Source organism: Pan troglodytes, chromosome 5, assembly GCF_028858775.2.
Source record: "Pan troglodytes isolate AG18354 chromosome 5, NHGRI_mPanTro3-v2.0_pri, whole genome shotgun sequence".
NCBI lineage: Eukaryota > Metazoa > Chordata > Mammalia > Primates > Hominidae > Pan > Pan troglodytes.
In genome coordinates this window covers 18,777,841-18,797,090 of record NC_072403.2, presented here as the reverse complement: position 1 = coordinate 18,797,090, position 19,250 = coordinate 18,777,841, and the positions used below count along the sequence as shown (strand labels likewise).

The window sequence follows — 19,250 nt, the reverse complement described above, 5'->3', positions numbered from 1 at the left end:
TTTTAAATAGTTTATTACCATGAATCTTAATGAGGATACTGTGCCACTGAAACACCTTGGGATGTATTCAGTAATTTTTTTCTTATACTGGATGGCTGCAAGCTGCTGTTCTCATTGAGGTAGTATAATTGTTTTCATAGTTTTTCCGTTTTCTTTGGGCCAACAGTTTCTAGCCACTACAAATATTAATACTAATACTAAAATCAATACTAATAACCAAATGTGTTGGATTTATATGTAAATTAACATTCATAGATTCTCAGTAAGTATTGAGAAGCACTGTGCTTAAGATTAATGAGCTTTGTGTCATATAAGTTGACTACTCAAAGACCTTTAGAGTTTGTTTCTTGGTTTTTGACTCATCTCTTTTGTCATAGATGAGATTGCTGAATCTCTAGTTTACAAATAGTGAGTGGCTATTATTTATCCATATCTATCTACCTACCTACCTATCTATATCTGTGTATTTACACATATACGCATATAATGCTGGTGTTAAAAATGACATCTGTGAATGTGATTATACCAGGTGTGGTAGAATTACCTACAACTATGAAGACCATGCAGTAACATAAAATACTTATAAGAGAACATTATCTTTAACAAAAGAAAAAAAGCAAGTTGCTGCTGGGCGCAGTGGCTCACGCCTATAATCCCAGCCCTTTGGGAGGCCAACGCGGCCAGATCCCTTGAGCTCAGGAGTTTGAGACCAGCCTGGGCTACATGGCGAAACTCCATCTCTACAAAAAAAAAAAAAAAAACAAAGAAAAAAATTAGCAGGGTGTGTGGCGTGTGTCCTAGCTGTGGTCCTAGCTACTCAGGAAGCTGAGGTGGGAAGATTGCTTGAGCATGGGAGGCAGAAGCTGCAGTGAGCTGAGATTGGGCCACTGCACTCCAGCCTGGGTGGCAGAGTGAGACCCTGTCTCAATAAAAATAAAAATAAAAATAAAAAGCAAGTTGCTAAGTGGTATATAAACTGTAGTTGCAATTACCACAAATCTCCTAAGGCCACAAAAAAAAAAAAAGGACGAAAGAAGCATTAATTATTAAGGTGATGATGTTATACATCCCTATATTTCCAAAATGCCTGTAAGATTAATATTACTTCAAAAGTTAACAAGCAAATATATGACTGAAAAGCTCAATAAGAGCCAAGTGTTCCTACCACACCTTACACGTAAGAAATCTGGTTTTGTCTGTAAGTAACATCAGTGCATGCCTTGCAGCTCTGAATCTTAGACTCAAGGTCTACTCAGTTTTGTTCGGAAACATCTGCCCATAAGGTTTTACCTAACAGTAAGGATCCTTAAGATGCTGAAAGGAAATTGGGTTTATTAGAACACAGAGACCTTAAAACTGTCACTATTTTGAAGGAAATTTGCAGTATTGTCTCAAGAAAAGTATCTGACATGTGTTGGTACCAACTTAAAATTTTCCATTTACAGAATAGTTAAGATTATATTCTCTATATCAGCCATCAACATTTATCAATCCATTCATTGATAACTATTGACAAACGCACATGCTTACTAAGCTCTCATTATGTGCCAAGCAGTCCACTGGGCACACCGACCAACAATTAAATATCAACATGTGGCTAAAGTCATCCTTCCAAGTGGAGAGCGAAAGTCTTCATGTTATGTGTTTGGAACTCAGTTTGTTTGTTTGTTTGTTTGTTTGTTTGTTTGTTTTTAAAGAAATGGCTTCAGTATCGTTATCAGTTCCCTCCTCTCCACAGTTTTGCTAACTGCAAACAAATTACATTTAAACTATTCACCTTGCTGGCTTGGTTTAGGAATTGGCAGGGAAGAGATGCATACTTTCAGCAGGTGCATGAAATCTGCACACAATGAAATTGCTTACTTTGTCAGATGAAATGTTAAGGACAATAAGGGAGCTATTTTAAACAAAGAAGTCAAAGTTACTTTTGCCGAGCCTAAGAGAATACTGCCTTCTGGTGAGACAAATCACCTTTTAAAAGGAATAAGATAACGTACATTGCAGGGACGCATGTGCACAATTCCGTATCAGAGCCCACAAAAGGAACTTAATAAAGCACAGAATTCTGGCACTCAGATGTGCAGGAAGCAAACTAAAGAGATGCATTAACCTCAGTCTATCTTCCTTTCAGAGGTATTTTTTTGGTAAACCTTACACAAATGCCTTATATATGATAATAATCTCAGCACAGTAGACTGTCTCGGTGCTGAACAGAAACAGTAATCCCTGAGGGGAAATACCTGCCGTGCTATGGATGATAATGCTGCCATCTGATGCTGCAAAGCAGCAGAAAGACTGCCCAGCACGGAGGGGGTGGGTTTCACAATGACATCTTGGCACTCTTCTCCTTTCTCTCTGCAAAAGAATGAGCAAGCACCTGGCAGTGGAGACTGAAATGCAAAGGAGAGAGTGGGGAAGGATTTACAAAAGATCTGCTGGCCTATGTGATGGGTAACACTTATGCATCAAGAGATCTGGTGAAGAAGAAAAGAGACCGAAATAACTGAGGGCACTTCTCCACTTTCCCTCTTATAAATCATGCATTGATGTATAAGCAGCCCAAACACATAATCACGCTGTAAATTTTTTAAAAACCCACAATTTTGAAAAACGTCGATACAACACTCAGATGCAGATATGCATAAATATGCACACAAACACACACATATTACATGTATACCATTATGGCTTTATTAATTTTTTTCTTCAAAATCTTATACCAGGGGAGAATGGAAACATAATAGGTGGCCTTTCTGTAACCAGTTAATTTGTCTGTTGCTGCTCAAGCATTTATGTTTATACTTGCTGCTCAAGTATTTATGTTTTTATTTGTTCCCACCACTAGAGGGCTAAGCAGAGGGGACAGGTTTTTCTTCTAGGCCCACGGATTGCTTTTAACAGTAGCCCAATTTCCTCCCCAAGCCACTTTCCCATCGTTTCTTTAGTGGTACCTTCTGCTGCTGGCTTGCTTGCTTTTCTTTTTTTTTTCTTTCACCTTTAATTCTTTCCTTCCTACCTCAAATACTTCTTGAAACACTGCAGGCTCCAGAAGGCGGATGTTCCATCTAGTATTTCTCTGTGCTTTATAATGCAGTGTTTGCAGATAGTAATAAATTCTAACAGTTATTGAACACTTGCCTACCAAAATATAAACTCCCTAGAGCAAGGAACTAGTTTGTGTGCTTTACCTCAGTGTCCTGTACGCATAGAACTTTGCCCAGTACATCATAAAAGGCATCAGGACCTGGGTGCCTTAACCTATATTTTCTCTGACCTCACAGTGCGATAGTTGCTTCTTGTTAATGTTTTATTTTATTTATTTATTTGTGCTTTTTTTGGGGCGGGGGATAGGGTCTTGCTCTGTCACTCAGGCTGGAGTGCGGTGGTGTGATCACAGCTCGTTGCAGTCTCAACTTCCTGGGCTCAAGGGGTTCTCTTGCTTCAGCCTCCCAAGTAGCTGGGAGGACAAGTGTGTACTGCTACATTCGGCTAACATTTTAAAATTTTTTGTAGTGATGGAATCTTGCTATGTTGCCCAGGCTGATCTCAAACTCCTGGCCTCAAGTGATTATCCTGCCTCAGGCTCTCAATGTGCTGGGATTATAGGTATGAGCCACTGTGCTTGGCCTGATTCTTGTTAAATTTTAAATCTCATTTCATGTAAGAGGAACCTTGGGTTCAGAGACACCAACTAAGAAATAACTTTTATTTTCATGTCTTCAAAGATTGACTCAAAGTGATTATTGCTCAAGGTCACGTAGCAAGTGAGGATAGAGCTGAAATTCACACCTATGTCTGTTTGACTTTAAAATTATTTTGTTTCTACTGCACTCCATCGATGCAAAGAAACAAATGACTTTTATGACCAGCTAAAACATTGTATACAAATATTAATACAGACTTGACCTGTTTTCAGTGAAGAGTAAAGGGAACTTTATTGATTGATAGTCTACCACATGTCATACCTACTATGAAGTCTGTTACTCATACCATCTCCTTCATTTAATGTCAGTTTACCATCTTTGAATATTCAAAGTTAACCATCTTTGAATATCTGCAAAGCTCAAGTTGCCCATGTGGGTCTGAAATCCTTCATCTTATTCTCATTGGCATTGAGAAGAAGTTGTCAATTTATGATGCATGGTTTAACACATTATTTATGAGGAATCAATGGTTTTCAAGCAACTGGTTTGCTCATCAGCTTCAAAAGAAATAGGTATTTCTAGGTAAAGCAATCTTTCTATCTGTTTATCTATTTATCTGTCTATACACACACACGTGCATAACTGCTATTTTCCACTCTCTGGGCTCTGCTCTCCCGACCTGCCACCCCCAGCCTTCAAGCTTCTACACCAGATTCTAGATCTCCTCATTTGTGTCTCCTTTTTTCCTTCTAGGCTGTCATAAAATTGTCACTGAAATGGGAAACAATGAAAAGAAAGTGAACCAAAAGACTAGACAGTTCAGGCACCTGCTGTCCAAACCTCCGGAGCTAAAGTCCTTATTGGAGCTACAGAAATAACTTTTATTTTCATGTCTTCAAAGATCAACTCAAAGTGATTATTGCTCTTAAGTAATAATAGAAAAGTTTTGAATATTCTCCTTGCTATAGGGAATTTTAACAAGAGAAAAGAGTCCTAGTTCCCACATTAAGATACTTGGACCATCAAAACATCAACTCAAAGTCTTCCTACATTCCAATGACAAAAAGAAACTGCTAAGAAAATGTTTAATTTAAGTAGCATATAAAGGGGAGATAAGTCAAATTGCGACCTCCAAAACAATTATAATTATGTGCTAGATGTCCATCTAATGGTTACATTGACATTCTTTAAATAATCAATAGGTACATTACATTAATGTTGATTTTGCAAGATTTAGAAAAAAACACCTTTAGGCCGGGTGTGGTAGCTCACACCTGTAATCTCAGCACTTTGGAAGGCCAAGGCATGGGATTGCTTAAGGCCAAGAGTTTGAGACCAGCCTTGGCAACAGAGTGAGACCCTGTCTCTAACAACAGCAACAAAAAATCAGCTGGGCATGATAGTACTTGCCTACAGTCCCAGCTACTCAGGGGGCTGAGGTGGGAGGATCACCTAGGCCCAGGAGGTGGAGGCTGCAGTGAGCCTTGATCACACCACTGCACTCCAGCCTGAGTGAGAGTGAGATTGAGACTGTGTCTCAAAATAAAAAATAAAAATAAAAAACCTTTACTGTTTAAATGCATTGATTAAAATGTGTTTTACTATTTGAAATAATTTCAAAATTATAAATTACATCATTTCAACAGTTCATCAGTAATTTATGACATTGACCCATTGGGCAAAATTACACAGCCTCCTACTTACAACTTTGTCCTTACAGGAAAATATGACACCCTTACTATCATATGTTTTCCCCAGTAACATTGGCAAAGTTGAAGACTGTCTATGTAGTGTGTCACACTGAGAGAAGTGATACTCATGAGTCATGAAATTATGCTTTAAATAATCAAGTTAACTGTATCTGAATAATGCAAATTACTCATCGGGATGTTTTCAGAAATGTTTCAATAGAATTTTTAAGGGTAAAACATAAAACAGGCATCATTTGTTCTCATTAAATATAGATTTTTTTCCGATGTTATTTTACAGATTTATTTTTATTTATTTTATTTATATATGCCTTATATTAAAAGGTAGAAAAACAGTTGTCTTAGAATGAATCTCCTTATTACTAGTGGCATAAAAATAACATGATTGTTTTGAGTGATGCCACAAACTTGTATAGATTCAAGATGAGATCAAAAGATTCTAAAGGGCCTTCTTTACTTTTTTTTAAATAAAGGTGTAAGAAGCCCTTGGACAACTGAAATAAGCTGCTTAATTAAATGATAATATCATAGAAAAGAATATTGCCAGGGGTTAAGATTCCCACAACAGATACTGCAGATAAAGCAGGATAATTATCAGAATGATTTTTGGTATAAACTTGAAATGTTTACTGTACTCATTCTTGGCCAACGCTTTCAATTCTTTAAATAGAACACTGATTTTTAAAACTATCATTTCTAGTCTCCCTTTTTGATAGCTAGATAGCTACAGTAAACATTGAAATGCTGAATTATTCCGTTTGACTAATATTTCTCCCTGAGCATGCTGGAAATTTGATTTTCCATTTAGTCATCAGCATTTAAAAAATATTTCTTATCTTCCTAGTGATGTAACAAAAAAGAAAATCTGGATATCTGATGCTCAATTCATTTGTATAATGCTCTTCTCCTCTGCATTAGAAGTACATGGAGCTGAGATATTGTGAAGCCCCACTCATTTTAATCTTAATGAGAGTTTCCTAGAATTTAACAGGTTCAAGCTGGTGGCCTCTCAAATCATCCTAGTGCAGCTATGGTAGGGGCACACTCTTGAAGTAGAATGATGCGATTCTGCACAGCAAACAACAAAAAGGAGGAGGCAACACATCGGTCTAATGGAAGAAACAGGGTCTTAGGGTCAGGGCTTCATCTGACAGCTTACTAAATGTGTGACCTTGGATGTGTCATTTAACTTCTCCAAATCTCAGTTTTCTTATCTCATACCATAAGGAATTGCTGTGAGGATTAAGTGAAGTAACTCTATCCAAAGAGCTTAATGCAGTGCATACTATGCAACAGACAGTAAAAAAACGAAGTTGGTTCCTATATTTCTCACTGCTTTAATGCAGCCAGGAGACCCTGTCCTGCGGAGTGCCACTTTCGTGAGTTCCATGTTCCCACTTAGACTCCTATTTAAGGTTGTGCCCCAGCATGGCTGAGAGAGTGACCGTGCCATCCACAAAATCAACTCAACTGCTGAGTCTGTAGCAGTATGTCCTTATCAGCTCAATGCAACAAGCATCGCTTAAATACTTCCTTCATGCGTAGTACTCTCCTTTAAAGCAGTGATAATATCCCTGGAAATCTGAAGAAAAAGAGCAAGAGAAAATGGTCACTACCTTTGAATAGACATAAATTTGGGGGTGGAGGTGTAGACCTATGTACTTTCCTTTTGGTAGAGATGGTGAGACTTGTGCTGATGTATGGGTATAGGAAACCTATGTCTAAATTACCCATTTCTATCTAGGATTTTACTGAGAGCTGCATCATAAGGTCCCAGAAAGTTCCACTGCTGTGATACATTGCTGTTGCTCTTCCTGGATGAGAGAGTGGGTCCAGGCAGCAATACAGAAAAGAGCTTCTGGCAGGCTCTCCTGTCTGGACTCTTTTTCTACAAGTCGATCCCTGGACACAGGCTCCACTAGCCCCTTTCTTATGGACACAATCTTCTTTTCTGTTACGTTTAGGTTGTTCGCATGATGGAGCAAGTTAACAGAACAAATGGGCAGTATTTAAAGATAATAAGCTAGATATGCCAAGATAATGGCTTGACTAAAGCCAGTTGCTTTGCATTTTTAGATGAATTTCTATAAAGATCCATACCATGCATTCTTGAATGAATTAGCATCAAAAAAGTATAAAATACAAATGGTTTATATTTTTGAAAATAATTTTCAAAGTCAGTGATCTGTAATCAGATCCCCTTGATCAGTCAGTCCCTACAAAGGACTTGCTGTGGGGTGGAGGGGGATGAAAAATAGCCTGATTACTCCCTGCTGACTGACTTAAAGGGAAGGAATGATAGCTTGCTTGATGCCTGGGCAGCAGCAAGGATGGGGCAAGTACAGGAGCAAGGGCTGACACCATTCCTACATGACACCTACATAAAAACTCTGCTTGTGATTTCTCATCAATATCTAATTCCCCTACATTGGTGCTGGGAGTACTCTCTGAATAAATAAAAAAAAGTATAAGTCAATGATCCTCTGTTCTTGCTTTATGGCCCTGTTCCCTCTACATTCTGGTCTTCTAGTCACAGGCACTGTTTTCACCTTCTGCGCAGCCTATCTTCACCACATCTGATCAAGGTGTGAAATGTTACTCAGCATCAGCATGCCATAGACAATTGATCTTACTTCATTCATTATAATTTAACGAACCGTGTGTTATGCATAAGGGCGAACTCACTGTCTTGTGTGTACATCTTGATCTGTTGGTGACCAGTATCCTGTTTCTGTTAACTGCATCAGACTTTGGAATCAAGTTGGGAGGATGAGGCTTGAGGAGACCAAGATAATCCTGGTACCCCTATGAGGGGTCAGTGGGACCAGGCAGAAGGAACCCAGCCCACAGGCCCCATGACATATCTAGAAGGGCCAGCCTACCTCAGAAGTAGCCTGGCTACTCTGCTTTATGGCATGACAAAACCTGACTTTACTGAACCCCACAAAGGACTCGCTGTGGGGTGGAGGGGATGAAAAATATCCTGATTACTCCCTGCTGACTGACTTGAAGGGAAGGAATGATAGCTTGCTTGATGCCTGGGTGGCAGCAAGGATGGGGCAAGTACAGGAGCAAGGGCTGACACCATTCCTTGGTCACAGATACAATGTATGCATCTTCAACATGCAGTCCTGTGACATTTTGAAAAGAGTATTTAGACCCACTGTTAGCCTTCTTATTTGCATCTTCAAGTTCCCTGTTCCTCAAAGCAAATTCTGAGGTTCTGAGGTTGAACTTTTCTATGGTTAGAATCCAGGCCCTGCTACTTGCTAGCCATGTGACCAAATTCTCTCTAAGGCCGTTTCTACATTTGTGAAATAGAAATAATAACAGCTCCTTTCTTCCAGGGTTGTATTAAATTACATATATGAACCATTTAGAGTAAATGACATGCAGTAAGTACACAGTAAATATTAGCTAGTACCATCATCATTGGCAGCAGCATCAGCAGCAGCAACAGCCTTATAATTTAAAGACCTCAACATTTTCCGAAGACCCCAGAGACCAGAGACCTGAGATGCAGATAAGGCTTATCAAACATGGCCAAACTGCCCAGGCTGACTCACACCTGCATTAATGCCATTCTGCTTCATGTGGGGGGGTTGGAGTTATTTTTAACCATACTTAGGGGAACACAAATTCACAACCATTTTGAGGCTATTGAATGAAATTATTTTGTAGTGCCCATATTTCATGAGTGCTTTTGTACTCATTGATTTAGAGTTGCAATCATTTTCCAAACACATCCAACAAAATGGCATTAAAAGCACAAAAAAGAGAACACGAGGAACTCCCATTTTACGAAATTTTACTTGTTTATTTTACCAAAGACAACTTAACTTGTTATAAACTACTACTTTTAATATTTTCCAGCATGAATTTTCTTCTCCTATTTTATTTCTATGAAATTCTAAAGTACTGCCTTTAACTGAATAGACAATATTTTGCTGGACAGCAGGGGTTATATATGGCCTTTCAATCTAGGAATTGAAACAAGGAAGGGTGGTGAGATAGGAAAGGAGGAGACAGGCATCAGATACAGTGGCATTAAACACAGACACAGTGCCTGGAGGAACCAGGCATCAGACACAACCAGGCTCCAGGGTGGCTTCTGTGATCCCTGCCTTCTGATTTTCACACCCTCATGTGACCCTTTTCTCTTGTGTGTGAGCAGGAACTGTGACTTGTTTTTACTCAGTATGTTATAGCCAGGGAGATGGGCTGTCACTTCTGTAATTATACAATATAGGAAAACACTTTCACTTGCTGATTAATGCAGCTAGTAGCCATGTTGGGGTGGCCTCTTGCCACTGAGGATCCTCCAGCTGACAGCAGGTGAGAAACCAAGTCCCTCAGTCCTACAACTGCAAGGAACTGAATTCTGCTGACAATGACATGAGCTTGGAAATGGCTCCTTCCCCAATTGGGCCTTCAGATGAGAATGTAGCCCTGGCCAACACCTTTGCAGCTTTGTGAGACACTGAAGCAGAGGATCCAGCTAAGCCTGTGAGGTGATAAATATGTTGTTTTAAGCCACTAAGTTTGAGGCCACATTGCTGTGCAGCACTGGAAGACTAATACACATACCTATTACTGTCAGTCACTGGCTTGTTACTTTAACATATATATCTCTGTAGTACTCCCAATAATTTTGTGAAGGTTTTATCCACATTTTATAGAGAAGGTTGCTGCTTAGATTGTTAAAACTTGCCCAGGACCACATAGCTACGTTGGGGTAGGGCTGCAATTCATAGAGAAAAAGAGATTTTTGTGGTTTGTTTGTCTCATTTAGGTAAACTGTGTTAAGTTGGACAAATGATATCTCTTCCTTATCTTTATTTTTCAGAAGTAGAATGGAAAAGATGCTAGATATCTGCTTAATTTTTTCATTACATTGGAACTAATAGGACTGATGAGACAATGCCTTTAAGAAATTCCTGGCTCCCTGGAGAAAGGCTTGTTAATGCAGTTAATATTTGAAATAATTTTGAAGATTCAAATTATAAAGTGAATTATTGAGGAGGTGCTTGCTTTCTTAGAACAATTCTTTCCTCTTTGTAACTAAAAGACAGTAATTTTAAAAGTATATAATTTATATCTCTAGCAATATTACAGAGATATTATTTCAACTATCATTTCTAGAAATGGACCTTTAAGCTAAACGAGTCCAACTCTGGTATTTGTAATTTTTTATCATCATTCTTTACTGCATTGGTTCTGGAAAATCTGCAAAGACACTATTATAGGACCAAGAGGTTTTTGTGCTTGCTGCACTGTATCAGACCAATTACACTGAGACAGCAGGGTTTGTAGCAGAGAAAGACTTTTAATGATTGCAGGACACTGAGCAAAGAGATGGGAGGAAGCTCTCAAATCCATCTCCTCAAGGAGTTCTGGGCTGGTGTTTTAAAGAGGAACACAGAGGGGGAGGGGCTGGAAAATTGAGGTCATTAATTGGTTGGGGTAAGAGGGATGCAATCATCAGAATGTGGAAACTGCATTCCTTGATAAGCCAGCTTCTGGTGGGGTGCTTTAAACCAGCTGATGTCAGCAGTTTTACTGGCATGTAGGACCTGAAAGAACATCTCAAAGGGAAAACTTAACATTTCATGATGTTCAGGTTGTTATCTATGGAACAGTTAAAGGAAACTATAATTTTGTAGCTGGGTCTACATGATGCTAGGACAACAGGCACCAAACAACTGTGAGGAAGCAGGTCAGAGAGCAGCTGACCTAGCAATTAATGCTGAATGTGCTGCAGGCTTAGATTATTTTTATTTTTTCTTTCTCTCTTCTTCCCTGATTAATTTAATAAAGTTTACAGCGACAGTTTCAATGACAGTCTGATTAGTACTTGAAGATGCCTCTTCACTTTCCAGTTCTCTAAATATTGCTGGAGATGTTCCATTCTTCTATTTAGCCTAGTATCCTTTGTGCTATTGACATCAATAAAAGGATACAACAAGGGAATAATCCTGATAACAAAGACTCAAAAGAATCCAAGGTTTTGACTTTGATTTCTTTAGCTTTACCAAACGGTGCCACAAAAAGAATTCAGGTAAATTGCTTGTCCAATGGAAAAAGAAAATCTTATTCCATCATTTGTCCTGAAATTGAAACTGAAAAAAGAAACACAGTTGGCAGGAGAGAGAAGAGGGAGACAGCAGTTGAAACTCAGTACCAGGCTGATACTTCATATTTTAAGGCTCTGTGGGTGCACTTTCTGATGACTTTAGAAGTCAGGTGAGGCTGATGGCTTCCTTACAGGTTTCAGAAAGCAATTCAAGCTGAAACAAAGTCCTCGGTACTCAGTTCAAAAGCATTGCAACCATTATTATTGTTGTTTTGTGGTTTTAAATAAAAGGCCATTATGTTTTACAGGATTTTATAAGGAAACAATGTGGGCACACTGAGGATTTAAATTTTTTTTATTTTTGTTTCAAAAAGAATTTAAAACTTTGTGCTTTGCAGCTATTCAAAAACTGAGGATGAAATTAGAATATGTGTAATTTCATTTGCAGTTATCTTTAAGTATTTTCTTTTGTGTGTGTCCCAAAAACCTGAATCTTAATTTAGATATTTCCACTAAAAAGCTACTAACTTTTTATGTTACTTAACTTTTCTGATCCTCTTTCCTTGTCAGCAAAATCGAAATAAAACATCCGTCCTATCTACCTTAAAGGGTGTTGATAACATAAAACCATGGTGAAGAATAAACTATTGCATAAAACATAGCAAATTATTAATATTTAGTCTATCCCTATTCATACTTTCTTCTCTAAAATATGTCTTAAAATGGGTATCCAAAAAATGTGTGATATTAGTTGCTGGGAGGGAGACTTATTTCTCCTGAATACCCTTTTAAAACTATTGAATTTTGAATGATAATGTACAGTCTATTAAAAATAAGGAAAGAAAATTAAAGCCAATAAATAAGTGTTTAAAAGTATTTCCTCAACTGGCCTTTCTTCTCAAGGTCAAATCCTTCAGGCCTGTCGTACTGCAATAGTCGTCTCCTTGATTAAGGGTTAGGCCAGGGAGCGGTCCAACCCTCCTCTGAACTACCCACAGCTGCTCCCCAAGCCTCACACTCTGACACAGGTGTCCCCAGAAAAACCTCATTTTCCTCTCTCCACATTTTTCTCACTGCTGGAAAGGAAGAAATGTCTTTATAATGTGACCCTACCCAAGGTTCCCCACCTGACTTCTCACCTCTTACTCCAGGTTTGTCCACACTCAGTTCTACCTTCCACAAGAGGTCTGCACTCTCCTCAGGTTCTCTCCATTTGGGATGCCTGCCTTTGCTCTGCCAGCTCTTCACATCCATCCAGGTCAACTCTTACCTCTTCTCTAGTTTTTCATCCTAAGCTCATTGCTCCCTTTTTCTGAATTATCTTCATTGCTAATTGGTTGTGAGGCACAAATAAATCATTTTGCCTTTCAAGCATACATTTTTACAAAGAGGGTATTTGAAGAGGTACAGATGCTTCCACCACTGATAGTAATCATTCTGTTCTAGGAGGTTCTAGAATGTTCTACATTGTTCTAGCAACCTATCAAAAACTAGTCACTTGAATCAATCCATATGCATATTTAAGCAGAATATATTGTATGGTGTTCTGAAGACAATATTGAGAGAAATATTTATTTGGATGTACACACTCTGAGTTTTGTTTTTATCTCATTACCTTATGACTCTGACTACTACATCTCTAAAATAGGGTAAACTATTTTTGGTATTAGGTTTTGCTTGTATTACTCAAGTTTTTGTTTCCACCCACTGCTATAGTTATCTGGACTTGTGTGTGCACCTGGCCATAGCTACATCTATATAAATTTTATTCACGGGTGCACATTTTGCATATACCTTTGTGTAGTTTAAAAATGTAAGTTATGTGCTGATACCCTTCCTTCTCTATTTTAACTTCTTGGATAACACTGCCATTTCACTTTATCATTTTAAACCTACTTAACTCTACCCAATCTGCAGAAATGTCAACCTAGAGAATCAGACTTCACAAGCTCAAACTCCCCAGGGAAGAAGGTTGAGACATTTCTACTCATATCTATAGATGTATTATGCCAATCAGGTCCCAGGGTTGACAAAATACAATTACTTCAGCCAAAGGGAACTTATTTTTATTATCTTCCAGAATCTTTTGAAAAATAGTTATTGAATACCTATGTGCTAGACATTGTTCTAGTGATAAGCATCAATGGAAAGAATAAGTAAAGTCTTGTCAAATATCTTAGGGGAATGGGTGGGAATAAAAGCAGTGGACAAGTATAAAATTATGATTTCAGAGAACAATAAGTGCTATTGCAGAACTATAGCTGGTTGATCAGAGCCAAGAGTGACCATAGCCTACTGTCAGGATGGGGTTCAGGAAGGTCTCTCTAAGGGGGGCAGCTCCAAACTGAGACCTTGATTGACAAAAACGACGCAGCTACAGGATAATCAGGGAAGACCACTCCAGCTGGAGGGAGTTACTGGTGCAAACATCAGAGTGCCCAAGCATGGTAAGTACGGGCAGGAGTAGAAGGAGAGGGAGGCTGGGCCAGCCCAGGCACTGTCCACAGCAGGCTAGGGGATGGGATTTTATTCCAGTGTAGTAGGAGGCCATTAGAGGATTTATACTTAAAAGTGTTCACCCCAGCTGCCCTATGAAGAATAAACTGTGTCCACATGCATGTGCATGTCCATGTGTGTATATGTAAGAGCGGAAGCAGGAGACCAGTAAATAACTGGGATGAGAAAGGTGATGTTTTCAAATACAATGAACGTGGTGATGAACATGGACAGAAGTAGATATTCAGATGTCATTCAAGAATTGGAGGTTTGGCCGGGCACAGTGGCTCACGTCTGTAATCTCAGCACTTTGGGAGGCTGAGGCAGGCAGATCACCTGAAGTCAGGAGTTTGAGACCAGCCTGGCCAACATGGTGAAACCCTGTCTCAACTAAAAATACAAAAATTAGCCAGGTGTGGTGGTGGGCACGTGTAATCCCAGCTACTCAGGAGGATGAGGCAGGAGAATGGCGTGAACCTGGGAGGCAGAGGTTGCAGTGAGCTGAGATCGCACCACTGCACTCCAGCCTGGGTGACAGAGCAGGACTCCATCTCAAAAAAAAAAAAAAAAAAAAAGAACTACAGGTTTGTGGAGCAGAGATTATCTAGTATATCAAAGATTCCTTAGATGTGCCCAGGTTTAACACGAAAAGGAAGCCAAAACCCAAGTAGCACATGGATAGTTCCTCTACATCACAGCATTCCAGAGGCAGGAGGCACCTCACAGTGGGAAGACAGCGAACCTCATAGGTGAAGTGACTTCTTCATGGACACACAATCAACTGGCTCCACAATTGAGACTGTCTCCTCATATTCTATCTACCTCACCAAATTTGGAACCATTGCTAATTTGGAATTTGCTCTTTTGATCACATTACAGTTGATAGTCTAAAGCTGCAGTTTGCTTATCTCATGTGTCCTAAGACTGATTATGATGGAAAAGAAGTCAAATGTTTTGGCTCAGAGAAGGCATTTTAGCATTTAGCATATTATTCCACACCCCGTGTCTATTACTGATATATCTGTGTGCCTGACAACATAAGAGGAACAAAAGATGGGGGGTGGGGGCTGTTCTTTTCCAAATAACAGCTTAAAGGTCTGAAACTAAATTATTTATTGAGGCAAAGGGCTTTGAAACAAGCAATGGGGTAAGTGAAATCTTGAGCATTACACCACATTTAATAAAAACATTCCAATTTTGCTTGCTTTGCGACTTCATTGGCTTTCATATGAGAAGTTCTTGACTCCCTAAAGAGCTTAGTATTTGTGTCCCAGTTACCAAGGCCAGGTTGAAAAAAAAACCCCAAAGTGCTTCCTGTTGACAAGAGATGAATTGTCTGATTATTCGAGACATGTTAGGCCATAAATTATTTTGTAATGCTTACAGTTCTAGAGTGGCTTATTTTTTGTTTTTTATTTTCGTGCTACTGTGTGACAAATATGCTGGCCTAGCAATGACAGCAGCATTCTAAAGCTAAATGTATCAGAACATTCAGCTCAGTTTTACGGTATATGAAATGAATTCCATTTCAGACTCTTAGCTAACATATGATGTTCTTTCCAAGTGTTCTCCCTATAATAAGTGCTGTACCCTGGAATTTCAGACTGCTATCTTGAGAATGTGGGAGAGAACCCCTAGATTTCACCATAGTTCTGATAGAGATGAGCATCACCTTAGTTGGCACACTCATTAAACCTTTTCAATGTCTACTTTTCACAATTTTTATGAGCCCAGGTCTTGTTCTGTCACCCAGGCTGGAGTATATTGGCACAATCATGGCTCCCTGCAGCCTTAAACTCTTGGGCTCAAGTGATCCTTCCACCTCAGCCTCCTGAGTCACTGTGACTACAGATGGATGTACCGTCAAGCCTGGCTAAAATTTTGTTTTTTTATTTCCTCCTCCATAAAATGAGGAGGGTGTTCAGATCACACAGTCTAAGATCCCTTTCCCAAGTCAAAATACACAGTAACTATTTTAAGAACTCATTAAAAATTGTGTGTGTGTCTGAAAAGACCAAGACCATATTAATGAGAAGTGTATTTTCCATCTCTTAGATTTAATCTTCTCTTCCCTTATATCTCCAAATAGCCAAGAAGAAGAAAAGTCATTACTGTATGAGCATTAACATAGGTGGTTCTAAATCACATCACAGCTGTCATTCTTGTTGTGTCAGTCAAGGAATCTGATGAAACATAGAACAATTTCAGACAGGCCAAGGCCTCCTATGAGGTAAGAAACACTTCGAGAGAAGCCACACTTGGAGTGTGCAATAGTGCAATGTGAATTTAAACAAGGGGGCAGACTTCTGACCCAGGCTGTAGGTCTTTCTATCCAAGTAGGGCCTGCATTTCAGCTACTGAGTTATGAAATAATAGATGACATTTTCTTCTATTTTAAGCCCATCCCTTGCTCTTAGGTCACTGAAGTGCAAACTGTAATCAATATGTACCTGAGGTCCTGAGTGACGGGTTCTTGTCTGGATGATTTTCCTCATTTGGGTACCATGATCCTTTCTATTTTCTAACAAACCTAATGTCTATAAAGTGCAAAGACTATAGACCCCAGTGTTCACATAGATTTCAAAAATGCATCATAATTTCAATGTTCATTCATGTATTTGTTCATGTAGCCAGTTATCAATGGATATTTCTTGAGCAACTACTATGCACAGAGCAATGATTTTTAATAAGAAAACATAGAGAAATATTTCATCTTTATTTTCTTTTTCTAGAAGAAGCTCAAATACGATAGTTCTTTGATAACTTTGTATGTTTTAGGTTTCTGGAATTCAACTTTTTAAAATGTTAGGCACACAGTTCAGTTGATAGTTACTCTAAAAGCCGAGACTTCGCCGCTACGCAATATATCCATGTAACAAAAGCATACTTGTACCCCCTAAATCCATAAACATTTTTTTCAAAATAAAAAAATTTTTTGAGGCCAGATACAGTGGCTCATGCCTGTAATCCCAGCACTTTGGGAGGCCGAGACGGGTGGATCACCTGAGGTTGGGAGTTCGAGACCAGCCTGGCCAACATGATGAAACCCCATCTCTACTAAAAAAAAATACAAAAAAAATGAGCTGGGCATGGTGGCAGGTCCTGTAATCCCAGCTACTCAGGAGGCTGATGAAGGAGAATCGCTTGAACCCGGGAGATGGAGGTTGCAGTGAGCCGAGATCGCGCCACTGCACTCCAGCTTGGGCAACAAGAGTGCAACTCTGTCTCAAAAAAAATTTTTTTTTTTGAAAATTAAAAATATGTATTACTCAGAAGAAATGAGTCTTCAGTTAGCATATTCTGCCCCTAGGTGATAATAGACTGGTGGGAAGGCTCTTCGGTTTCCCTCCCCCTCTCTCCCTCTAGTCATCATTTCTATTAACATGTTCAATATAGAATTCATCAAGGTGAGCTTAAATATGTGGATTCCATAAAGCAGAAATTGAAAGAAACAAGTACCTTACCATCAATGCCTTTTTCACAGATTTTTTTTTTTTTTCTAAAGCCCTTGAATCTTATCTTAAGGGCAATCCACTAAGGGAGTAGAGTAAGAGTCTGGGAACTCAGGTCCACTGCGTATCAAACTTGACTGGAGTTTTTAGTTCATTTTCAATTTTCAGCCTTCACTTAGTTGTGAATTAAATACATGGAGTGTCTTCAGTAAAGTGAAGATGTCTTTCTTTCTTTCTTTCTTTCTTTCTTTCTTTCCCTCTTTCCTTCCTTCTTTCTTTTCCTTCCTTCCTTCTTTTCTTTCCTTTCTTTCTTTCTTTTCCTTCCTTCCTTCTTTCTTTTCTTTTCTTTTCTTTTCTTTTCTTTCTTTCTTTCTTTCTTTCTTTCTCTCTTTCTCTCTTTCTCTCTTTCTTTCTTGATGGAGTCTTGCTCTGTTTCCCAGACTGGAGAGCAGTGGCACGATCTTGGCTCACTGCAACCTCTGCCTCCTGGGTTCAAGCGATTCTCCTGTCTCTGCCTCCCCAGCAGCTGGGATTACAGGTGCCAGTCACCACACCTGGCTTTTTTTTTTTTTTGTATTTTTAGTAGAGACGGGGTTTCACCAGGTTGGCCAACCTGATCTTGAACTCCAGGCCTCAGGTGATCCTCCCATCTCGGCCTCCCAAAGTGCTGGGATTACAGGCATGAGCCACCGCACCTGGCCTCATTTTCTTTTATTATCTTTTCTTCATCTTACCCACTCCACTCATAAAATTGGAGCCTAATTTAAGATCTCTTCTGGGCTATTTTAAAGAGTTTCAACTACTAAACTCTTTCTACTGTTATTCCATACTCCAAGCCACTAATCCAGGTTGCCAGTCAACGTTTCTAAAGCATAGTAGTAATCAGATCACTCACCTACTCAAATACTTTCAAACGAGTTTTCATCACCTCCTAAGTCAAGCACAAAACTCCTTTGTCTTGTACTTGAGGCAACAATTTGGTCCCAAACTTCTCCTCTATGAAACCTAAGAGTTCCTCAAGGCTATGCTAGGCTGAGATACAACTTCATGTAAACAGTTGTTTCTGCTACTAGAAAGAGCTTTTTCCCTAGCCTCTATGCTGTTGTTTTTCTCTCTTTTTCCTTTACAGAAATCCCACTCGTGTGCACTGTGATCAGGCATTGCCTTGCTGTGATAATAACTCCCCTGGGCCGAGAGCTACAATGTATGTCTTGCTTCTATTCCAAATTGCTTTCTTGTTGTTGTTTTGTTTTGGTTTCATTATTTTCCTTTTATTTTTAGTTGGCACATAATAATGGCACACATTTATGGGGTACGGAGTGATATTTCAATACACGTGTATAATGTGTAATGAACAAATCAGGGTAACTAGGATACCCATCACCTCAAACATTCACGATTTCTTTCAAAATCCTCTCTTCTAGATTTTTGAACATATACAATAAATTGTTTGCTATATTCACTCTACAGTACTATACAACCCTAAAACTTATTCCTCCTATCCAGCTGTAATTTTGTATTCATTAACCAATCTCTCCGTATCCACCCCACCCCACTTCCTAGCCTCTAAAAGCCATACAAATTGCTTTCTAAAAGAGCTTGTGTTTTTTTTTTTACAACGAAGCATTGTTTTTCCCCAAAAATAATTTTTTGGTCAGTTTTTGTTTATTACAAAAGCAATACATTTTCATTCCAGAAAAAGAAAACGAAGATAAAGAAACAGAGGGAAACAGAAACCATCCATAATCCTACTCCTTCAAAGACAGCTACAGTCAAATTCTCATGTAACTCCTTCTCTTTTGGCAAGAATATTGTACCCTACAAAGGTCTCTGGTGTGGATTTAAAATACTACAAGTCACCCAATATTACAAATAA

At 39.0% G+C, this 19,250-nt stretch overlaps 1 protein-coding gene and 1 long non-coding RNA gene across 10 annotated transcripts in view; both read right to left on the bottom strand.

Annotated features, from left to right (window-relative positions):
• The window catches only part of PHACTR1 (phosphatase and actin regulator 1), a 574,604-nt gene that overhangs the window by 445,357 nt on the left and 109,997 nt on the right, over window positions 1-19,250 (bottom strand). The window lies entirely within an intron of this gene.
• On the bottom strand, window positions 6,671-12,873 carry LOC107975060 (uncharacterized). The gene is made up of 2 exons (XR_001718265.3): window positions 12,566-12,873; window positions 6,671-6,935 (listed from the first exon to the last, which is right to left on the bottom strand). It is a non-coding gene; the product is annotated as an uncharacterized LOC107975060 (long non-coding RNA).